At 51.1% G+C, this 24824-nt stretch overlaps 1 long non-coding RNA gene and 1 other non-coding gene across 2 annotated transcripts in view; one reads left to right on the top strand and one right to left on the bottom strand.

Moving 5' to 3' along the window:
* Positions 1–216: 216 nt before the first annotated feature.
* LOC121848879 overlaps positions 217–24824 on the bottom strand; it is a 67248-nt gene continuing 42640 nt past the window's right edge. Inside the window, exons 4-6 of the long non-coding RNA XR_006085007.1 lie at positions 10442–10530; positions 9543–9546; positions 217–228 (exon numbers count right to left, since the gene is read on the bottom strand). This is a non-coding gene — a long non-coding RNA (uncharacterized LOC121848879). The remainder of the gene's footprint in view (positions 229–9542; positions 9547–10441; positions 10531–24824) is intronic.
* On the top strand, positions 14377–14450 carry trnat-cgu. Its single transcript has one exon. It is a non-coding gene; the product is annotated as a tRNA-Thr (tRNA).

Here is a 24824-nt window from a genome sequence, read left to right as displayed (position 1 = left end):
CCCCCCACCCCACGAATCCTTCTCCGCGCTCGCTCGCTCGCTCGCTCGTTCTCTCTTTCTCTCTGGCTCGCTCTCTCTCTCTCTTTTTTTATTGGTGTTTGGAGATAAATGGGAGACTTTTTTTTTTCCAGGCACGAAGGGGACAGCCCCCTGGTGCTCTGCCAAAAAAATAACAGCAAACAGTATCATGGCAAAGTTGTGCTGCGGAAGCCCAACCCAGTCGCTTCGCTCGGGCTACAGCCACCGCCATTTTGTGAACTGCACAAACGAATGCTGCCTCGCACAGCCGTAGGCACAGGACCCAGCCCCGCCAGCCCCTCCAGCCTGTGCCGCCGTGCTATAAGGACCATGGCCGGTCCGCACCTCAACCTCGATCACCCGCCCTCGACCTAACGTGCAGCCGTAGCCGCCTCGGTCGCGTTGGGGTGGGAGTGGGATGGAGGGTTCCAGATTTAAATCAACGCTACTCTCTGAAGCTCGTACACACACACACACACTCTCTCGCTCTCTTTTTCTCTTTCTCTCCCTCTAGCCTATCCCTCTCACTTTCTCCACTTCGCACTCTCTCTCTCTCTCTCTCTTCGTCTCTTTGTTCATCTCTCTCTCTCCGTCACATCTCCGTCCATTTCTCGCTTCCTCTAATTTCGCACTCACCCTTTGACATCTCTCTCTCTCTTTCTCTCTCCCCGTTCCGTCTCTATGTCTGCCTCCCTCTCTCTGTCACGTCTCCCCATCAATCTTTCTCTCACTGTCACCTATCCCTTTCTTTCTCTCTCTCTCTCTCTCTCTCGCGCGCTCTTCGTGTCACGTCTCCATCTCTCACTCCCTCCCTCCCTCTCTCTCTCTCCCACTCCTCGCTATGTCACGTCCTTGTCTGTCTCTCTCTCTCTCTCCTCTCTGTGTCACGTCCCTCTGTCTATCTCTCTTTCTCTCTCCGTGCCATGCCCCATCTCTCAATCCCCTCTCTCTCGCGCTCTCTCTTCTCTACGTCACGTACCCGCCTGTCTCGCTCTCTCTCTCCTCACCTCTCGCTGTGTAACGTCCCTCTGTCCATCTTTCTCTCTGTTGCATCCACCTGTCTTTCTCCCTTTCTGGTGACCTCTCTCTCTCTTTCTCTCTCTCATTCCCATCTCCCCATTTCATATACACTCTCTAGACTGCCTCTCTCTCTCTTTCTTATGCTCTACTGTCCATCTTCCTTGTTTGCTTTTTTTTCGTATCTGTTCCATTCCCGTGTCTGTTGCGTTCTCTCTATCTCTTGTTCCCCCATCTGTCTCTCTCGGTTTCTCTCTTTCTCTTTTGCCCCCTCCTGTCTTATGTTTCTCTCAACACTCTCTTGCCATCGCTCCTGGCATTTTCTTTCTCCCTGTCTGTGCTTCTCTATCTCTCTCTTTCTCTCTCTCGCTCACTCTTTTCCAGTTCCTCTCCCCCTTCTCTGCATCTCTCTCCCACCTCTCTCTCTCGCATTCTCACTCTGTCTCATCGCCCTCTCTCGCTATCTCTCTCTCTGTCTCTCGTCTGTCTGTGCTTCTCTCTCTCTCTCCCTTTTTTCCACTCTTTTCCAGTTCCTCTTACCCTCTCTCCTTCCGCTCTCTCTCTGTCTGTCTGTCTTGTCTGTCTGTCTGTCTGTCTGCGTCTCTCTCTCTTTCATTCTCACTCTATCTCTCGTCTCTATCTGTCTGTCTTGTCTGTCTCTATGTCTCTGTCGTGTTCTCTGTCTCTCGTCTGTGTATGTGTGCGTCTCTCTCTCTCTCTCTGTCTCACTGTCTCTCTCGCTCTGGCACCTCAACGGAACAATCATTAAAGGTCCAGTGCCTTCGCGACAGTCTGGAGCGTTAACTTCCCGTAAAACTGTCTGTTAATCCGGCCAAAAAAAAAACAAATTCCAACCCCCCCAACCACAAGAAAAACCACCTCGGAAAGGTACATCACGACACGCGGGTTGTCTGGTTCCCGGACCCGTCGGCGAGCTGGCTGAGCCCGCCACCGGCAGAGGCAGCAAAAGGAGGACCACCCTTTGCGGGCTCGTCATCATGACAACCCCTTTCTTTCCATCCCAGCACCACCGCCGCCCCCCCACCCCCACAACCGTCCCTCTCTCTCTCTCACTCCCTCCCCCCCACCCACCCCACCCACACACCCCCCCCCCACCAACCCTCCTCCCCCCCTCACCCCAGCCTGGCATTCTGCCCGCACCCTGCCCATCGAGACGAGGTGAGAGACGGAGCCGCCTGCGCCAAGACCAGGCAAGAACAAGCTGGTTACACTGACCACCTGCCCTTAAAGCAGCCTCGCAGCTCAGCTCTGCCCACCCACGGCTTTCTGTAGCCGTTACAAGCGACGCTCCTTATACTAATAATAGCAATAATAATAGCAATAATCCTCGCGTTTGATACAGCGCCTGATCACGTCTTCGAGACGTCTCAAAGCCCTTCACGGGATATACTGTCAAGTGAATCGATCGTGTATTTTGCGGGCGTCCAATTGCATACGACAGCTTACCCACAAACAGCCGTGGACAGAGTGACCAAATTATTATTTTTTTTTGAAGGGTCTGTTACCCCCCCGGAAAAGCGATCCCCCAATCAACCAACAACCGGGTTCCTACGTACTGCTGGTAAACTACGCACTGCGTGTGTGCGCGTGTGTGTTCGCGGAGTAAGGAAACTTGCCCAACGTTTCGCCCCCTGCCCGGGAATCGAACCCGGGGCCTCTGGCTTGCGAGGCGAGCGCTCTAACCGCTGAGCTACAGGACTACACGAAGGGATTTCGGGGGGTAGCCTGGCTCGGCTGGTACCGCACTCACCTCTAGGTCAGAAAAGAGGGTGGTGGGTTCAAGCTCCCCCACCCTCCACCACCCCAACCCACCGCCCCCACACGCTGCCCTCTGTGTGCGCATGTCAAAGGGGGTAATAATCCCTTCAAAGAAAAATATATATAATTTGGTCACTCAATCCACGACTGTCTGCTTGGACCTTTGCTGTGGAAAATGGCTGCAGCGATTCGCCCACAAAACATTCACCTGTGAAGACGTCAAGCGTTCTGAGATGATGATGACAATAACAGTAATAACCCTGACAGCGGGCCCAGAGCCTTTCACCTCAGGAGGACGTCTCGAAGCGCTTCACGGTCATTTACGGTGAAGTGAAGTGACTGCGTATTCTATAAAACGGGTCGCCGATTTGCACACGGCAATGCCCCACAAGCAACCTTCCTCTTCGACCGTGCGTGCTTACGGTTACCTCCCTTCCTCCCTCCCTCCCTCAGTCCCCCACACCGACTCGGGGCCAGGTTCCACCACTGCCCAGCGTGAAGGACACTGTATAAATGCAAATTGTCGTTGTTTTATCTGAAAGATGGCGGCTTCGACAATGCAGCACTCCCCCACTGCAGCGCTCGAGTGTCAGCTTGAACCGTTGGAGCTTAAAGTCTCTGACTCTTATACACGTGAGCCTGAACCCATAACCTTATAATAATAATAATGCTTGCATTTGATACAGCGCCTTATCACGTCTTCGAGACCTCTCAAAGCGCTTCACAGGATACGCCGTAAAGTGAATCGACCTTATGTTTATTTTGTGGGCGAAATTTTGCGACCAATTTATCATTACTACTGTTATTTTTTTGAGGGATTATTCAAGGATTATTATTATTAATAATAATACCCTGAAACCGACACGTGGAAAATCAATGAAAACTGCAAGCGGAAAATGCCTTCGGAAACTCTGGATTCCAGGATTTGAAACCCCCCTCAATTCCAGATTTCGGGAATTTTGATCCACTTCCCGATTTACGGACACGTTTACTTCCCGATAGCAATAAACGCCAGACGATTAAACACCTGCCTGGGCTGTAAACTTGGAATGTGTCACCAATAGACTCAATAAAATAATTATCACTTTCAATCTAGTTGTATAAAACGAAGGACACCTCAACAACCACAACCACAACAACAACGTGCATTTACACGGCCCCCCCCCCTCACTCGCGCGGGGCAGCGTCCCAGAGCGCTTGACAGTGGCGGATCACGTCCCAACCGAACAGCCGCAGACGGGCTATCGGCTCAACATCTCCGCCCGAAAGACGTCACTTTACACCACTGCCATAGATAAGATTTATTGGCTGCTCGTAAAGCAGAGTATCGGAATTTGATCGTCAAAAGTCGGTGACTCAAACGGCGGCTGTTTGTGGGACGCCGCTGTGCGCGAATGGCTGCCGCCTTTCGCCCGCAAAACATATGCAGTTGATTCACGTCACAGAATATCCCGTGAAGCGCTTTCATTTTCAATGGTTCCTGATCGAATAGCAACAGCACAAAAGCTTCCTTATGTATTATTATTATTGTAATAAAAGTATCCCACAAACAGCTATGAATTTTGTCATGGGGAATTGTTGGCCAGAACCCCAGGGGAGAGAAATTTCCTTCTCTTTTTAGTGTCACAGTCCATCTGAACAGGTCAACAGCAACTACAAAAATCCTCATCTTTGATACGGCGCCTTCCATTTCAGGCCGACGTCTCCAAGCTCTTCACAGGATATACTGTAAAGGGCCTTGTATTATGTAAGCAAACTGAAGGGAAACAGGTCTATAATAATAACAATCCTTGCATTCGAATACAGCGCCTTATCACGTCCTCGAGACGTCTCAAAGCCCTTCACGGGATACACCGTAAAGTGGAGTGACTGTGTATTCTGTGGGCGAAACGCGGCAGCCAGTCGCGCACAGCAGCGTCCCACAAACAGTCGTGGATTGAGTGACCAATTTATTATTTTTTGGTGGTGGGGGAAGGGATTATTACCCTCCGAAAAGCCATCCGCCAATCAACCAACAGTGGACTAACTGGTCTATCGCCAGTTGCGATACGGCACAAACCACGTGAAGCGCATAAGAATTTGATGGCCATCGGGACGGGTTGGAACCCGATACGCTTTGAACTTTCACCTCCTAATCCGAGTAGGAAGTCTGCTGTGTTTTGGGCTGGCCTTACACAGGAAGCTGTGCTCAAATAGAGTGTGAAATCTTATTATCTGAATGAATGGTATGTGGCAGTCAGCCAATTCATTCACTCACTCACTCTCTCACTCACTCACTCACAACAGAGCCCAAACTCAAGCTACAACACTCCTGCCAAGTAACGCTGCCTTATGGAGATCGAAAAGGAGTTTGCCTTTTATTATTATTAATAATAATAATTCTTGCATTCAATACAGCGCCCCAATGAAGTCAAAAGATCTCAAAGCCCTTCGCAGGGAGTGTAGTGACCGTGTAGGCGGAATTTGAAGGCTAACGTGGCAACGAACTCCCACAAAACAGCCACGAGGTGAATCATTAGTTCATCCAAGGGATTGGGCAGGACATCAGGAAGAAATTCCCTTCCCTTTTCCAGTTATGCCACGGGACATTTAATGGCCACCTGAACTGGCACAAATGGGTCCTCGGTTTAACGTCTCATCCGAAGGACAATACCTCTGTAAATGCAGCGCTCCCTCCCACCCCCACCCCCCAGCGTTGCACTAGAACATCAATGCCTGGATTGTGAGCTCAAAGTTGTGCCACCATCTGCCTCGGGAGCTTGTTCCATACATTCACTCACTGAAGTGTTCTCAATTTACCCCCCTTCCTTCAATCGCAGGCTCTGGCTCTCCGGTTCTGGACAAGATGAAACAGCTTGTCGTGGTCTACATTATCCAGTCCCTTTGGAATCTTAGTCCTGCAGCTCAGCGGTTAGAGCGCTCGCCTCGCAAGCGAGAGGACCCGGGTTCGATTCCCGAGCAGGGCGAAAAGTTGGGCAAGTTTCCTTACTCCACACACACGCACACACACTCACACAGACACGCGCCTCTGTTTACCCAGCAATAAGCAAGCAACCCGGTTGTTAGTCGATTGGCGGATCGCTTTTCTGGGGGTAAAAATTCCTTCTAAAAAAAAATCATAAATCGTTCACTTCAATTCACGACCGTTTGTGGGGACCCTGCTGTGCGCAAACGGCTGCTGTGGTTCGCCCAAATAATATGCAGTCAATTGACTTTGCAGTGTATCTTGTGAAGCGCTTTGAGACGTCGCGAAGACGTGTTAAGGCGTTGTATCAAATGCAAGGATTATTATCGTTATTAGTAGTATTGGGATTAGAAACTGCAAGCGTGTCGCCTCTCGGCCTTCTCTTTACCAGCGTGAGGTATGAGCTGAACCTTTCCCCTCAATGATTTCCGTTAGATAATCTATGTGGGTCCTTCCCTTCCTTGCCTGTTTGCTTGCTTTTTGGGATGTTGATGCTGTTATTTTATTCAAAAAAAAACATTGGTTTTGCCTCTCTCCTTCCCTTTGCAGGCCTCCCCACTGCAGGTTCATTTCCCTTGGTTCAGCCCCTCAGCAGAAGATCCTTTAACCTAAATAACTGCTTCCCTTTTCGTCCCGAAGCCTCTCACAACCCCAGCCTGGCCTCACTTAATTGTGAAAGCTTTTTTTTTTATTTGAAATTTATCTCAGATTTTCTCCTATCCTTTTCAAAATTGTCCCTTTGCCCAGTTTGCCTCAAGATCCTTGCTCCGATCTTTAAATCCGTTCACAATCTTATCTCCTGAGAGTTCCTCAGAATGGGACCCAGAGCGACTTGAAGCTTGGCTGCTAATGGTGGGGAAATGTGCATTAGCCCTGAGTTTGGGCAGGAGGCAGAGAGAGAGAGAGAGAGAGGAGGGAGAGGGAGGGCTGGAGGAGACTAGAGTACTGGAGGTAGCTACGGGACAAAGCTGTGTGAAGATTGGGATGAGGATCTTAAGAATAGTTGCATTTGATGTAGCACCTTATCCCGTCTTCGAGACGTCTCAAAGCTCTTCGCAGGATATACTGTAAAGGGAATGGACTGTATGTTTTGTGGGCGAAACGCGGCAGCCAATTGCACACAGCAGCGTCCCCACAAACACCCGGGGTTTGAAGAAACCAATTTACATTAGAATCCATTAGAATATACAGAAAAGAAACAGGCCATTCAGCCCAACTGGTCTATGCCGGTGTTAATGCTCCACCTGAGCCTCCTCCTGCCCTTCCTCAACTAAGCCTTCAAGCATAACCTTCTCTTCCTTTCTCCCCCATGTACCTATCTAGCTTCCCCTTAGATACTTCTATGATATTTGCCTCAACAACTCCTTGTGGTAGCACGTTCCACATTCCCACTGCTCTCTGCGTGAAGAAATTTCTTCTAACTTCCCTATTTGATCCATTTGTGACTAAATGGTGGCCCCTGGTTTTTATCTCCCCCACAAGTGGCAACGTCTTCCCTATGTCTTCCCTGCAATCATTTATTATTATTATCTTTTTTGATGGGATTTTTATCCCCGGAAAAGCCATCCGCCAAACGACTAACAACCAGGTTCCGGCTTCTTGCTGGGTAAACAGTGGCGTGTGTGTGTGTGTGTGTGTAGTAAGGAAACTTGCCCAATGTTTCGCCCCCTGCCAGGGAATCGAACCCGGGTCCTCTCGCTTGCGAGGCGAGCGCTCTGACCGCTAAGATGCAGGACTCCATATTAACCGGTTCCAAATACACAGGTAGCCATTACTGCTTTGGAATCTTTGCTTTACTTCAAGGGCAGGTAGGCTTGGAATCTACGTATAATAATCCTTTCATCGGAGTCCGGAATCAAATGAATTGGCGTAGGACCAAGCCATTAAAATTACGCCCAGTTCTGACTTACCTGACTGAACCTGTTGCAAAGAATGCTTCACCTGTGCACTGGTCTGGCACAGTGAGCCTGAGGGGAATGTTAAACCATTCATTCATCCGTTCACGTTCACAGCCCGGTTGATGGAAATACCTGGGTAAAAAATTGCGTACCCGCTCCGCGTTGCGCTAACTAGGTTCGAGCCTGGCTCAGTCGGTAACTCTCTCACCTCCATTCACTGGGTCCCGGACAACAATTCCCCCAGATAAAACTGGTCATTCACTTCAAGGCTGTTTGTGGCATAAATCGGTTTGCCTACAAAACACACATCACTACACATTGTGAGTAATAATCCCAAGGAGAACTAATAATAATAATAATAATACGGTCACTCAATCCACGACTGTTTGTGGGGACGTCGCTGTGCCCAATTGTCTGCTGGTTTCACTCCCCCCCCCTCCAAGATACACGGTCACTTCACTTCACCGTATATCCTGCGAAAGGCTTTGAGAGGTCTCCAAGACGTGGTAAAGCGCTATATTAAATGCAGGGATTGTTATTATGACGGTAAAAATTCTGCGATGTGCGTTGACGGATTTCGACGAGGCGATAAAAAGGATTAATGTTAATTACTGTTAGCGTTACAAGATTTCTTCCCCAGATCCCGGGTTTAAAACACCTTATTTGGAATCACGACGCCTCCCGTCCGCCAACCTGGCTTCACACAGCAGTTTTCCTGTGTGGGTTTTCCCACCGGCATTCAGCCAGCTAATTAAGCAATCGGAAGAAACACGCTGCATTTCTTAACTCGTTTCTTGTGCTAATTAACACGAGCCGCGCGTCAGAGTAACGCAATTTTACAACCCCCTTCCCTCTCCGTATCGGAATTTTTTCTCCCCCCCTCCCCCCCCCCAGCAATGCCCCTCTTTGCACGACTTCTCCTTGGCTCCTTACTTACAACACTGAACTAAACTCACCCAGGTCTCGCTTTCTTTCTGTGTGTTTTTTGCAGCCTCTTTGCAGGTCTCTGCCTGCGCTCCTCCTGGTTCCGGCCACTGTAGCCTGAGCCAAGGAACTCATTCCTTGAGTCATTCGACGCACCCCCCACCACTGGCTCTGGGTACGACGTCAAACACCACTCCCTCGCAACCCCCCACCCCCAAGGACCTCTTTGGCTGAGTTACGCCAGTCTTCGTGTTAAATTCCCAACGCCCATTGTACAGCCAATGCCATCCACTGAAGCTCTCTCGACGAGGCACAATGACAACCAATCGCATTTACACAGCGCCTTTCACGTCGGGAGGACAACCCAAGGCGCTGGAACTTGAGGTGTTTGCACCCGAGCTGCGGGTCAGAGAGGGGTGTCGTACTAGATCCTGGTCCTCACCTTCAAAGCCCTCCCCTCTCTACCTCTGCGAACTCCTAAAACCTTACCATCCTGCTCGCTCCCTCTGCTCAGCGGGTTCCCGCCTGCTTCATGTCCCCCGCCTCGCTCGCCCCGCTATTGGCAGGCGGGCCTTCCGCCACTCTGCCCCCACCCTCTGGAACTCCATCCCGTAGTCCCTCCGCCTCGCCCCCTCCCTCGCCACCTTCAAGACCTATCTCAAGACCCTCCTCTTCGACCGGGCTGTCGATCTCCATGCTTCCCCCTCCGCCCTCCACCCTCCCCCATCCCCTCAGCTCGGGTCCAAAACTCTGTCTGTCCAGCGTCTTGGGACATCCCCTCGACGACGTGAAAGGCGCTGTACAAATGTAATTTTGTTGTTGTTATTGTAATTATTATTATATCTACAGGGGAAGGAAGGAGTGTGGCCAAATAATTCAGATTTTTTTGTGGGGGGTGATTTTTGGTTGCTAAAATGGAGAAGGTCGAAGTTCCTCCCTACCTCTCTGCTCCTAGTTTGACCTCATCTCATCTGAGTGAGGTTCTACCATCACTGATTATCCCCTGGAACCCCACCTCACAGCTATAACTGACCATCTCCCCACACAGCTGCTACACACACACACGCACGCACACACAACAACTTGTATTTACACAGCGCCCCCTCACTCAGGGCTACGTCCCCAGAGCGCTTGACAGTGACGGAGCACGACACTGAGCCGGGGGGAGAGGGAGTGTGGAGGTGCGACCTGAAGGGGTGGTGGGGGTGGGGGAGAGGACGGGACAAGGTGGAGGGATAGAGGGAGAGTGTTCCAGAGTTTCGGGGCGTAGTGGCTGAAAGCACAGCCGCCGATAATAAATAATAATAATAATAATATGTAGCTCAGTGGTTAGAGCACTTGCTTTGCAAGCAAGACACCTGGGTTCAATTCCAGGCAGGGCGAAACCTTGGGCAAGTTTCCTTACTCCACACAGAGCCTAATAATAATCCCTCCAAAACCCAAAAACAATAATAAATTGGTCATTTTCAATCTACGACTGTTTGTGGGACATTGCTGTGCGCAATTGGCTGCCGCGTTTCGCCCACAAATATATAGTCAATTCACTTTACAGTATATTCTGTGAAGCGCTTTGGGACGTCCTCCCGACGTGAAAAGCGCTATATCAAATGCAAGGATTATTATTATTATTATTATTATTATCACATTCTTCCCCCCGCCTCTCCCAATTCTCTCTAAAGTGGCGCAACTGGCTGCCGCCTTTCGCCCACAAAATACACGTTCGATTCACTTTACAGCGTATTCCGTGAAGCGCTTTGAGACGCCTCGAAGAGGCGATATATCAAACGCAAGGATTATTGCTATAACCGGCCTCTAAAGGTGGCATCGGACCGCAACGTACCTTCTGTCTCTCTCGCTTTGAAGCTTCTTCGCATCATTTTTTCTTCAGTTCCCGCCGTGGTTCGAGTCGCGCTGATCTGTCCTCGCCTCCTGCAACGAAACACGTTGTTTTTGGTTTTTTTTCCCCCCGTAAAACTTTCCAAAACGTCGTATTAAAAAAAAATTCCCCAAACTCAGCCGCTCGCAGCAAGATCCCACAAATGGCCGTCGGGTGAACCACCAATTCTTTCTCTGGGGAAATTGTTGGCCGGGTCGCTGGGGGAGAAAGAGAGAGGGGGAGGGAGAGAGAGAAACGCCCTTCTCTTTTCCAATAACGCAGCGGGAACTTTCACGTGCGCCTGAACAGGCAGACGGGAGCTCGGTTTTAACGAGTCGTTGGAGGAACTCCAAAGCACCTCCATTGAGTGCTACCTCCAACCCCCAAACACGGAGCTTCGGGCTGGACTATGAGCCTCGGGTCAGCCTCCTCGTTTGTCGGCCTTCCCAACTCTTCCCTTCGCAAGCTGCGTGCGGATCGTCCGCAACTCCGCAGCTCGTGTCCTCTCCCGCACCAGGCTCCCTGACCCCATCAACCCCCACAGGCACAGGCAAGAGGGCAACCAATTGAGTTAGGCTGGCACCCAATGTTCTCAAGCAGATAGTTATCAGGAGTTGATTGACGCAGCAGTTTAAGCCATCCACTTTACGTCAACCTCTGAAATCAAACACACATCAGCTCATCAAACCCATGGCTTCTGGCAACTGCCCCGTTGGAGCTTTCAACTCCAATCCCAATCCTCCGCTCGTTCATTCCCTGAAACCCGTTTGAATTGTTCCCCTTCCAACGCTCATCACATTTCCCAACAGCCATGCGTGGAAAGGACGGTCAGTACGCTTGCTGATGAGCTCTTGTAGCTCGGTGGTCAGGGTGCTCGCCTCACAAGCGAGAAGAACCCGGGTTCGATTCGCGGGTGGGGCGGGGCAAGTTACCTTACTCCACACACCTCTGTTTACCCGCAGTAAGTTGGAACCTGGTTGTTAGTCGATTGGCGGATCGCTTTTTTGGGGGTAATAATAATCCCTTCAAAAAAAAATACGGTCATTCAATCCACTACTGTTTGCGGGTCGCTGCTGTGCGCAATTGGCTGCCGTGTTTTGCCCACAAAAATAAACAGTCACTACGCTTTACAGTATATTCTGTGAAGCCCTTTGAGATGTCTCAACGACGTGATAAGGATCTGTATCAAATGCGAGGGCGATTAAGGATTAAACTCCTGAATGAAAAGGTGGGTGGGTGGGAGAGTTGTTGGTTGGATGTCTGACATATGGACACCCCCCATATCCCAGTGCTTAAGCGTCTCCGAACCAAACTGCTGAGGGTTCTACGTACTAAGGGTTACCATTTGTCTGGGAAAGGAATCCATCACTCTCTCTCTTTCTCTCCCAGCAGAGGGTTCAAGTGCAAGTCGTCAAGCGACAAGTCTTGAGTCAGCCCTGGCACCCGGCTCCAGAGAGCGCATTAGTGGGTGGTTGGCATTTATAACCTGCTAAAGCCTCGCAGCTTGCCAATGAAAACAGTCGTAAGCATCATGTGCGTATCCAGCAGAGACCACCCTACCTGTTAGGGCTTTGGCTTGCAGAGTTAATAAGGGTCGAGCAGGAAGAAGGTCTCCTCGCTTCCCCCCCACCCCCCACCCCCGAGGCTGGTCTGCCATTCCAAGTCCTGCCGATGAGCCAGGCTGGCGTGTTTATCATCAGTGGAGTGGAGTCCTGTAGCTCAGTGGTTATAGCGCTCGCCTCGCAAGCGAGAGGTCCTGGGTTTGATTCCCGGGGCAGAGCGAAATGTTGGGTGAGTTTCCTTACTCCACACACGCACCTCTTTTTACCCGCACTAAGTAGGAACCCACTTGTTAGTCGATCGGTGGATCGCTTTTCCGGGGTTAATAATCCCTTCAAAATAATAATCATTTGTTCACTCAATCCACGACTGTTTGTGGGGACGCTGCTGTGGGCATTTGGCCGCCATGTTTTGCCCACAAAATATACAGTCAATCCGCTTTGCAGTGTATCCTGTGAAGCGCTTTGAGACGTCTCGAAGACGTGATAAGGCGCTGTATCACATGCAAGGATTATTATTATCATCAGCAGTGCCCTAGCGTACTGCAGAATCCCTACACGCGATCGCCTTAAACACTGCGATGTTGTTTTGGGGTGTCTCAGGCTCCCGAAAAACTAAAATCGTCAAAGGAGGCAAATACAGCAGTTAATCTGCGGCAGCAATAACCCACTCGGAACGATGACAGGAGTAGCCAGTTTTAATTTGGAGGAAAATTTTGATATTATTTTAGTTTCTCCCCTCCGTCCCTCCCTCATTTTAGTTTTTCTTTAAGATTTGAATGAGATGTTGTGGTTGACATCAGCGGTCGCTGTCTGGAAGCAAATCAGAGAGATCCAAATACCGTTCACTTGAGTCAAATGGGTTGATTTTACAAGGGCAATGGGATTAGAGTCAGATGACTCCAAAGGGTGAGCCAGCACCATCACAGACACCACAGGAAGAGAGTAGGGGAGCGGGATTAATGTCGAGAGCTCCGTTGTAGGACAGTGGAATGTGTAACAATTCATCCTTACACTTGGTACAGTGCCTTTCGCGTCAGGAGGACATCCCAAAGCACTTCACAAGATATAGCGTAAAGTACAGGGGCTTTAATCTTTGGTGGGCAAACCGGCAACCGATTTGCGGACAGCAGCGTCCCATAAAAAAGCCACCACCAGACGAGCGAGCAATTTTATTTGGGGGATTGTTGGCCAGGACTCCAGAGGAGAGAGAGAGAGAGAGAAACTTCCTTTTCTGTAAAACAATTTACAGCAATCCTCGCATCTGTTGCAGCGTCTATAGCGTTGTGCCTTTGAGTGTAAAGACTGAGTTAATTTCGCAGGCTGACAGGGCAGCCAATTTTAACACAGCGAGGATCCTGTACTTCTGTTGTCCATGGCCAACAATTGCCGAGGAAAATTGGCCGTTCACTCCATGGCTGTTTGAGGGACATCGGTGTGCGCAAATTGGCTACCGGGCTAGCCAACAAGTACCCAAGTCGCTACGGTTTACAGTGCACCCTGCGAAGCACTCTTGACTTGAAAGTCCCCACAGCCAATTTGCACTGATAGAGTACAGGATCCTCGATCCTCGCTCGATTAAAGTTGGTCACCCCCCACTTCCAACCCCCCCCCCCCCCCCCCGTCTGCCTGCGATACACACAAACAGTCATTACACTCGAGGGCACTTTCCTTTGAGATCCTTCGACTTCATGGAATGTCACGACAAATGCCAGGATTTCTGTCTGATTGAAAAATAAACAAGTGGGAGTCTCCTGTAGCTCCGCCATTGGTTCTTTTGTGCGTTGGAATCTCGCCCCCAACAAAATACGCAGTCACTCCACTTTACGGTATACTCTGTGAAGCGCTTTGAGTCATCTCGAAGACGTGATGAGGCCCTATATCACATGCAAGGATTATTATTATTATCTGACGTAAAGAGCAAATGGGAGAAACACCCTTCTCTTTTAAATAGTCTCAGGGGATCTTTAACATCTCTGGATCAGAACAACAACAACAATAACATTTGTACAGCGCCTTTCAAGTCGGGAGGACGTCACCTGAAAGATGGTGAGATCTCCATTGTTTCCCTCCCCTCCACCCACCCCCCACCCCACACATACACATCCCCATCCTGCGCTCCCTGGGGCTAGCATTGTACTGTAAACTCAAAGATTTGGGCACCAAGGGGTGGGGCGGGGGCTTGAACCACAAGGGGCTCGATCCTGTGCTCCTGGCCAACAATCCTCCAAATAATCTTATCCGTTCACTTCATGGACTTTTGCCGTGACTTCGCTGTGCACAAATGGGCTACAGCGCCTTTCACGTCAAGAGCACTTCAAAGGGTACATTATACGTGGAGTCCTGTAGCTCAGCGGTTAGAGCACTCGCCTCGTAAGCGAGAAGACCCGGGTTCGATTCCCGGGCAGGGGGCGAAATGTTGGGCAAGTTTCCTTACTCCACACACACATGCCTCTGTTTACCCAGCAGTAAGTAGGAACTGGCTTAGCAAGGTGGAGTGAGCAACCATGGATGGTGATGCTGTCAGCGCCTGAGGTGTGGAGGCGCTGACGGAAGCCAATCAGGAGGGTCTCGGTCTTGTTGACATTCAACTGAAGAAAGTTAACTCTCATCCAGGACTTGATGTCCAACAGACATTCTGTCAGGACAGCAGTGGTCCTGGAGTCAAGGGTGGAGGCAAAGAGGTAGAGTTGGGTGTCATCCACATACATGTGAAAGTTGACCCCATGTCTGTGGATGATGTCACCAAGAGGGAGCATAGAGATGTTGAAGAGGAGGGAACCAAGGACAGAGCCCTGAGGAACGCCGCACGAGACGGTGCGGGGGCTGGAGGAGAAGCCGTTTTTGGAGATGAAGTGGAGGCGGTGTGAGAGGTACGATCTGAACCAGTCAAGGCCAGAGCCGTGAAGGGTGAGGTAAGAGGAGAGGCGGCGGATGAAGATAGAGCGGTGTCGAAGGCAGCGGAGAGGTCAAGGAGGATGAGGAGGCAAAGGGAGCCCTGATCGCAGATGGACAGAATCTGACCAGGGCTCCCGATTGGAGGGGTTCGTGAAGGGAAGTGGCGGGAGAGGAAGGAGCGAAGCTGGGAAGCAACAACTCACAACTGAATTCAACTCCACAGTATGTTCCGTGAAGCGCTTTGAGACGCCTCGAAGACGTGATAAGGCGCTAAATCAAATGCAAGGGTCATTAGCGTGGACGCGTGTTATTTTATCGGCTAAGCCAATTTGTCCTAGAGACGAGAGCATTACCGCCTGAGCCATGCTGACTGCAATGTGGTTTCTGTTCCACAATGGTGAGTTCGATGCCTTGAGTTCTGTGGCCCAGCTCTGAGCTGAAGGTCATTCGAGGACACATTTCCTGCCAGGTTTCCTCCTGCCACAAAAGCCTTTTTATCGCAGCGCTATGCAAATCCCCAGAAACACGAAATAAAAAAAAACAGAGTCTCCTTATCCAAGTGCGGTTTTCATAATCCTCCTTCTAAATTCTTTTTCATGTTGCCTCTTATTTCTCCCGAGTCCCTGGTATGTATTCTTGGCAAACCGTGCCTATTGTCTCAGGTTCCCCGGGAAATATTCTCTCGTTAAAAGGCAGGTTTTTTGCAATCTTTGCAAACGCAGGAATAGAGATCTTTGTTATCACACGCCTTACATGTATGTGCCAAATGCAAGGATTATTTTAGATATATATTACGTAGAGATACATCAAAGGAATCCAACACTTTTTGGACCTCCGCCAAGGTGACTTGGCGACGTACTGCTGTTGCAGCCACTAGTTATTAAAAGTAAAGGCAACCAACTGTAAAGTACAACGGGGAGTGAGTAAAATGTGGCATTTCATATCAACACAGGTGATAATTATCCCACTGACGAAAGAGAGAGGGGGGTGGGAGGGCACCAGAAACATGGGACAAATGGCTTCCTCCTCGCTGTAAATAGTCCATGAATCTATCGACTGTCTTTCGTCGTGTGATAATATCACATGTCGCATTTCTGCTCCGTCTGCGTCGCCTCCTCTCATGATTCAAAGGTTAATTTGTCACAGTTTGATCATCTTTCCAGAGGATTTGTGATTTGCTACCAGACCTGAAAGCGAGGGGGGGGGATTTGCTCTCTGGAAATCCTCTCGGCAATATTGTACTTACCCCGTCCCACCAACCACAGCCCCCCCACCCCACTCTTTCCTCTCTCAAGGCCCCTTCCCCTGAATCCATTCAAATGCCCCAAAACCCTAACGTAAAACTGAGCTTCAAACCAGTTCACTGTTTCGGTTAATTCTTTTCACCCAGAGGCCGAGCCGTGCTGTTGGGACATATAAAATATGGAATGGATTTTCCTGTGTGTGTGTGCGTGTGTGCGCGCGTGAGTGTGCGTGAGGGTGTGTGCGTGCGCGCGTGCGTGTGTGTGCACGCGAGAGTGGGTGCAATATATAAAACAGTCCTTAAAAATGCTTCTCAGAACAGTAGCAAGACATTGTGCTCGGAGGCTCGAGTGGCGAGAGAGAGAGTGAGAGAGAGCAAGAGAGAGAGAGAAAGAAAGAGAGAGAGAGAAAGAAAGAGAAGGGGAGAAAGAAATCCACTTTCTTTCCCATTAAAGACTTCGCAAACGACCCAAATCATTCCCCCACCGGTTAAAAAAAAACCCTCTCCACTCCCGCCCCACCCCCACTTCCTCCTCATGCTCCGATCCACCACCACAACGACGACAACTTGCATTTCTATAGCCCCCTTTATGTGGGGTAGCGTCCCGGAGCGCTTGACAGTGGTGGAGTCTGACCGCAAGCCGGGGGGGAGAGAGGTGGGGGGAGGTGACCGTAAGCACGAAGTGGGGGAGGGTAAGCAAATTGGATAGGTAGGGAGGTGTTAGGGGACAAAGGGATTTTGCTCTCTCAAGGATCTCCCCATCTCCCCCCGCGCGCCCGCGCCCACACACACCCCTCCCCCCAGCCCCCACCCCACCAGGACCTTATCCAAACTGAATGAAAAGGGTGGCCGGAGCGTGTCGGGCTCCAGAGCAGCAGATGAATGGAAGTTCCTTGGAATTGTGCCAGCTTTAGGCCTCGTTTATGGATTGCTCGGACATCTTAAAGCACCGACCGACTGCGGAACCCAACCCGAACCGTCCTGGCGTGTGGGCTGAAAGCAACGTCTCAGAGAAAGCGGGCGGGCAGGGGTCGCAGCGGCGCGGGGGGGTGGGGGTGCAGGCGGGCGCCTCTTGAGGGGGTGTGGGTGGGCTGGGAGCAGCACAAAAAACTATTGAATTCCTAATAATTCTTTCTTTCACGCCCCCACACCCCCCCCCCCCCCCCACACACTTTCCTCCGTCACCTCCTCTGTGTAAAATGTAAGACAAAGACACCCTTTTGGGAAGGGGAGGTGTTGGGGGTGGGGGGGGTGTAATTTAATTCCGTTGTGCCCTACAGAGATTAACGAGAGGAGGGTGGGGTGGGGGGGATACAAGAAAAATCCACCTACCCCACCCCACCCCAAGCCTTATCACCGGCTTGCACCAAGACAACGCCCCTTGCTCCCACCCCAAACCCACCCACTCACCACCTCCCCACCCAAAAATCACGGTCGACCGTAACACGAGGCTCGGTGCAATCGGTTTAAGATTACATTAGTTGACGTTTAATTTGGGTGTGTGGGGAGTGGGAGTGAAGGAGAGAAAGAGAGAGAGAGAGAGAGAGAGGAGTGATTTATAGGGAGATGGTTGATAGGGAGGGCGGAGAGTGGGGTGGATGGAGGGAATAGATATTTTTCAACGCTGAAACGACACACACAAGCTGAGAAAAGAAAGAGAACAGAGAGAGGGGGAGAGAGAGAGAGAGTGCCAGTAGAATTCTTACGCGATTCAACTGAAAGTTTACAACAAACTTAACACGGCTGAGCGAGACGACCAAGTGCGTTCAAGACAACTTGCCCACACGCAAAAAAAAACCACGGTACAGTATAACTGACCTTACCCAGCCAGCCTTGGACTCCTGGAAGTTGAATCAAATTCTAGTCGTTTCGAGGAGCGGGGGGGGGGGGGGGGCGTGGGTGGGGGTTTGGCGCAGTGGGAAGGGGGGCGATTGGGTTGGGAAAGAGACTGCAAATGAGACAGAAGCGAGGAGTGGAAGGAGGAGGGGGTGGAATGGGGAGGAAGGCGGGGGGGGGGGGTGGGTCAGATATTGTTTGACCAGAGAGTGCTGCTTCTCGTTTCTGCTCACGTTTGTCTCCCCCACTCTCTCTCTCCCTAAAAATCTCTCCAGTGGAGTGTTTGACACTTTAACATGGAAAGCAAAGGTTGATTTCCAGGTGACGTGGGGGAAAGAGAGGGAGAGAGGGAGGGAGGGAGTGAGGTGGTGGTGGTGGGGGGGGAAGGAAAGAGGTGGGGGCTGCTTGAGGAGGGGGGAGAGGGGTGAAATAGGAAAGTGTGATGACAGAGGAAGGGGAGTCGGTTGGAGGGGGAGGAGGGGGGGTGGCTGGTGGGGGTGAGGAGGAAATTAAACACGGTGAAAAAAAAACGGCATTAGGAGCAGCGATGAATAGCCTGTTGAGCGGGAGAGGGTTTAGTGGTGGACTTCCCCGTCTGTCTGTGACTGTCCGCCCCCCCCCCCTCTGCCCCACCCGCCTGCCCGCCCGCTCGCTCGCTCGCCCGCCCTGTCTGAAATTAAAACAAGTCCGAGTTGGAAAGAAAAGGCACAAAAAAAACGAGAGAGCGAGAGAGAGAGAGAGAGAGCGAGAGTGAGGAAAACGAGCGCGGAGAGGGTGTGGTCAGTGTGTGGTTAGTCCTCTTCTCTTTCCAACCTCCCTCCCCTCCTCTCCCTCCCTCTCTTCTTCTCTCTACCCCCCACGACCGACCTCCCCCCCCCCCCATCCCCAGTTCCCCCCCACTCCCACCCCGACACTCGTACAAAAAAAAAGACCTACATTGTGTTCCTACCTAAATACAAGAACAGCTTTTTTTTTACTGGGCATCAAGCCAACTCAATGAATTTCTTTACACCCGGCTGCCAATCTTACTCGGCAAGCAACGAGGCGGACCGGTGGGTAGGGGGTTGGCAGGTGGCGAGTGGCGGGTGGGTGGGGGGTTTGCTAGGATAATAAAACACACTCGGCCTCTCGACATCTCTCCGGTTTCCCCCAACACCCGCTGTGACCACGGGCTACCTTTCGGGGCTGATGATGGCAGAATGACGTACATGTGGGGGTGGGGGTACATAAACTGGGGGTACAGTGGGGGGGGGGGCAGGGCGCGAGCATCAAATAAGCACGGGAAGGGAGTGCGGGGCCTGGCGGTTGGGGGTGGGGGGGCGGCGGGGAACGAAAGACATTGTTGGACGGGAGCAAGAGAAGAAATCCAACACAAATAATTTCTCTCTCATTCTCTTTCTCTCGCATTTCCCAATGCAAGATAATTTAGCCTGGATGGCTAAACTGCCTGTGAGAGAATACCCGGGGGAGCTGGGGTGGGGGGGCGCCAGCGAGGGTGGTTGGGGGTGGAGGGGGGGGAAAGGAGGGAGTAGCTATTTGGAGCGCAGCTGCTCTAGAGAGAGAGAGACCGCCTGCTCTGATCTGTCGTGGAAATCACATCTGCGAGGAATCAGCCTCGATATTTCTCAGGGCGACAATAAGCCTGGAATCGCTGTACCGTGACTCGGAACACAACAACTTTCCAAAGGGAATTAGAAAGGTAGTTGATAAAGGAAAAAAATGCCAGGATACGGGGGAAACGAGCAGGCGGGGGGAGTGAGGACTGATTGGGTAACCCTTCCAAAGTGCTGGCAAAGAAGGCACGATGGGCCAAATGGCCTCCCTCTGTGCTGTAAGATTCTCCGAATAACAATAATAAGCCAGCATTTGATACAGCGCCTTATCACGTCTTCGAGACGTCTCAAAGCGCTTCACCGGAATATACTGTAAAGTAAGTTGACTGTATATTTGTAGGCGAAACACGGCAGCCAATCGCACACAGCAGCGTCCCCCACAAACAGCCGTGGATTGAACTGATCAATTTATAATTATTATTTTTGTTTGAAGGAATTATTACACCCGGAAAAGCGATCCGCCAACCGACTAACAACCGGGTTCCCGCTTACTGCTGCGTAAACAGAGGCGTGTCGAGTAAGTCAACTAATGTTTCGCCCTGTACAGGAATCAAACCCAGGTCCTCTCGCTTGCGAGGTGAGTGCTCTAAAGCACTGAGCTACAGGACTCCAATCGATGCAACCTTCACTCAATGGATAGGGATGTGTGTCTTAAGAGGCGGGCAAGAGGATTCTTTGCTCTTCCTCGATCTCCCTTAATCCTTAACCTCCCCATTTCTATCCACCTCCTTTGTAAATAACCCAATTGATTTTGCCTCTCCAGTTAAGTGTGTTCCGTGTTCTGATAGTGCTCTCCGTTTAAAAAAAAAGAGATGTGTCTTCTGATCTCTCTTCTAAATGGCTCAGCTCTCATTTTAAGACCGTAGGCCTGAAATTCCACCCAGTCTCAGCCTGCCAGATCATTTCGTCTCTGCCGTTAAAATGGCGTAGAACTGTGGCTATGTTTTTAATTTGGTCTGAGCAATAATAATAATAATAATAATCCTTGCACTTGTTATTAATGCCTTGCGTATCGTTTTTATTTTCATTTCATTTGATTTTTTTATTATTATTTTTTCATCTCAGCGGGGGCGCCTCAAAGAGCTTGACGGGATTTTGCCCGTGAAGTGTAGAGGACCGCAAATTGGCTACAGTGGATCTGTAAGCAAACGCGGCGGTCAAGTTGTGCCGAGCAATAACAACAATAAACCTTGCATTCCGACACAGCCCCTTATCATGTCTTCGAGACGTCTCAAAGCCCTTCACAGAACTTACTGCAAAGTGAATCCGCTGTATATCTTTGTGGACCGAAATGTCCCGCAATCAGCAATGGAGTGAGCCACCAATTCTATTTGCGGGATTGTTGTCAGAATAGCGGGAGAGAGAAAGTCTCTTCTCTTTTTGAATAGCGTTGGAGGGGTGGGGGGGTGGTTGCAGGAGGGAGAGAGGGGGGATCGTGGTGGAGGACACACAAGACTTAAACCCATAAACCTTCTGACTCGAGAGGCGAGAGAGAGAGAGCTACCGTCCGAGCCAGGCCGATATCTAGTCTTAACTCTCCGCAGCCAGATGCCAACGGTTACCTAATGTGAGAGAAATCAGCTCGCGGGCTAACGCTGAGCGGATGAGGCCGGCACAATTCTGTTGCGTCTTAAGCCCCTTAAGTAAAAACGCCTGGGACCGGGTGGAATTTTGGGGTGGGGGTGGGGGGGGTGGGCCTTCTGTGTCGGGTGTTCACCGTTTCTAAGCTTGTCAAGACCCTCCGTTATTTAAAACAGCCCTGCGTGAGAGGAGGCGCTGTTGGGCTGGGTGGGTGGGTGGGGGGGGGGGGGTGCGGGGTGGTGTTGAAGTGGGGTGGGGTGGGGGGGTGGAATATTGCAGGAGGGCGAGACAGAGAGAGAGAGAGAGAGAGAGAGAGATTGAGGAGGAAACACGAGACTTTGGTCCAGCCGCAAATTAATTTTTTTTCCCCTCGATTCTGTGTAGACTTGACTGGAGGGAGGGATGGGTTCAGTCCATTACTAATGATGAATGATGCAAAAAGGGTTATTCATCTGTGACCGCAAGTGCATTCTTGCTTTGTTGCCTGTACGCCTGAGTGCCTCGCTCCACAGTAATTACAATCCTCTGAATGCTATTTAAAACGTCCCCGCCACTTGCCTCTGCCACCCCACACGGCAGCACAAAGCACCATTGTCGGCCTGCCCGCTGGCTCCGTGCCACCGACATCAAAGGCCGCCGGAAAGATGCTCCGGGAGAGGAAAGGGGAGCGTGTTGGCGTGGGTGGGTGGGTGGGTGGGGGGGGCGCCCTGGGGCGCTGGGGTGGGGGGTGGGTGGGGTGAGAGAGAGAGAAGGGGATCGAAGGGAGCCGACCGCACGAGCGGTCAAAGAGATGCCTTTCGGGTGGAGTCCTGTCGAGTATTTGGTCGGAGGCCTCTCGCCTCGCTCGGCGAGAGAAAGGACCCGGGTTCGATTCCCGGGCGGGTCAGGGCAAAAACCTTAGGCAAGTCCTGACTCCACACGCGCGCACGCACGCACACACACACACACACTCCCACCCACACGCGGGCCTCTGTTTACCCAGGGGTAATAATCTTTCATTCCAGGGGTGTGAATCCATCCACCCCCAAAAAATAACGGAGACACTCAATCCACGGCTGTTTGTGGGACGCTGCCGGTCGCAATTGGCTGCCGCGTTTCGGCCACAAAATACACAGTCAATTCACTTTCGGGTATGTTCCGTGAGGAGCTATGAGACGGCTCGAAGACGTGACAAGGCACTGGATCAAATGCAAGGATTATTAATATTTCGTTTGAAGGGAGGGAGAGAAGGCGTAAGGCGAAGGGATTTCGGAGGATGTGGGCACAGTGTCTAAAAGCTCAGCTGCCGATAGCACAGTGGAAGGGGGCGAGGGGACATGTAGCAGGAGAAGGAGGGTGGGTGGGTGGGGGCGTGGGGGGGGAGAGGAGGGGGAAGGAGAGGGGGAGGGCTGGGGGCAGAGAATGGGGCTGAGTTGGGAGCAAGGGCGTGGAGGGATCTGAAGATCAGAACGTGGAACAGCTCGGTCGGTCAAAGACGCAACATCGACACAGGCAACTCACTCTTGCAATAATAATAATAATAATGGTTCCATTTGATATAGCAGCTTATCGCATCGTTCAGATGTCTCAAAGCGCTTCACAAAATATACTATGAAGTGCAGTGCCTGCTTAATATACTTTGATCGCTTTATTAAATTGCTCCGCCCTCCTCCCACCGACTCCGCAAAGACACAAGGCTCCAGGGTTACTATTTAAAATGGGGGGGGGGGTGGCGTGGTGGGATGGGACCGGTTGAGCGGGCACGTCACACAGCCTGAAAGGCGCGATACAAATGTCATTTGATTGTCGTCTTGTGCAAGGGCTTCACCGCATCCAGTGCCAATTGGTTTACGCCCACAAAGCACACACAGTCACTCCACTTCACAGTCTATTCTGTGAAGCGCTTTGAGACGTCTCAATGATGTGATAAGATGCTGTATCAAATGCAAGGATTATTATTATTATTATTAGAAGGTTGTGGCATCAACAACAACAAATATCACGTCGGGAGGACGTTCCATAGATATTAGGACCTGGAGCTCACATTATTTAAGCTGACACTCCAACACAGGACTGGGGGCAGCCCTGTATTGACTGAGGTCCCTTCTGTGCCCGCTCACACAGATGTTAAAGACAAGGTTCCCCCCCCCCACAGATAAAAATTCATCATTCCCTTTATAATAATAATATTAATCCTTGCATTTGACATAGCGCCTTATCACGTCTTCGAGACGTCTCAAAGAGCTTCACAGAATAAAGTAAATTGACTGTATATTGTGTGGGCAAAACGAGGCAGCCAATCGCGCAGAGCAGCGTCCCACAAACAGTCGTGGATTGAAGTGAGCAAATTATTAGTGGTATTTTTTGAATGGATTATTATCCCCGGAAATGCGATCCGCCAATCGGCTAACAACCGGGTTCCTACTTACTGCTGGGTAAACACGGGCGTGTGCGTGGAGTAAGGAAACTTGCCCAAAGTTTCTCCCTGCCCGGAAATCAAACTCAGGTCCTCTCGCTTGCGAGGCGAGTGCCTCTAGCCACCTTGTGGCTCTTTGTGAGACATTGTCTGTGAAGCGCTTTGAGTCGTCTGGAAGACTTGATAAGGCGCTATGTCTTTGGCTCTGGAACTCTATCCCCAGTGCCTTCGCCGCCTCCTCCCTTTCCTCCTTCAAGGCCGGTCTCAAGACCTTTCTCTTTGACCGTGCCTTCAGCTCCACTCTCGACTCTCTACCCCCTCCTCGCCCCTCCCTTCCCTCCCTCACCCTGACCATTTCCCCCAATGCTCGGTCCTGACCCAACTGTGCAGCGCCTTGGGACGTCCTCCCGACGTGAAAGGCGCTCAATAAATGGAATCTTGTTGTTGTTGTTGTTGTATGTCAAATGCAAGGATTATTATTATTATTATTGACATGGAGGATTGTCAGCCAGGAGGGGGTGAGGGAGGGAGGGAGGGAGGGAGTGGGGGGAGAGGGAGAAACTCCTTTCTCTTCACCATTAGGGTGGGATCCTTTACATCCACCTGAAGCACAGGCAGTCGGGGTTGTTTTGTAACGTCTCGTCCAGAGAGAGATTTCCTTCTGCCTGAAGGGGAGCAGTCTCTAGTCGTACGCTGTGAAGCCATCTGTCTGGCCTAGTTATTGGAGTTGACAGAAATCTGTTACATATTTCTCAAGGTCCCGAGGCGAGAGCAAACACCATCACGGAGGAGGCAGCTTGTCTTAAGTTACAACAGATTCCCTTTGCAAGTTTCCAAAAGGAATGTTGCTCAACGGGGGGGGCTGGAAGGCATCGGTCCCAGGGCTGAAATCTAGGCCAAGGCTCGTGGGAAGGAAAAAGGCTCCTCTCGCTTGCTGCCTCTAAAGGGTGCCTCGCTACAAGCACTTGCACTTACCACAGCGCTCTCATGTGGGAAGTATGTATATAAAAAATAATATGCGCCATATTACATCTTCGAGAACAACAACAACAAGATTCCATTTATTGAGCGCCTTTCACGTCGGGAGGACGTCCCAAGGCGCTGTACAGTTGGGTCAGGACCCGAGCAGTGGGGGGAAATGGTCAGGGTGAGGGGGGGGGAGGGAGAGAGCGAGGAGGGGGGAAATGGTCAGGGTGAGGGGAGGGAAGGGAGGGAGCGAGGA

This window comes from Callorhinchus milii, unplaced genomic scaffold, assembly GCF_018977255.1.
Source record: "Callorhinchus milii isolate IMCB2004 unplaced genomic scaffold, IMCB_Cmil_1.0 Scaffold4, whole genome shotgun sequence".
Classification (NCBI taxonomy): Eukaryota; Metazoa; Chordata; class Chondrichthyes; order Chimaeriformes; family Callorhinchidae; genus Callorhinchus; species Callorhinchus milii.
The sequence above is the reverse complement of the archived record's forward strand: the minus strand, read 5'-3'. Positions and strand labels throughout refer to the sequence as shown.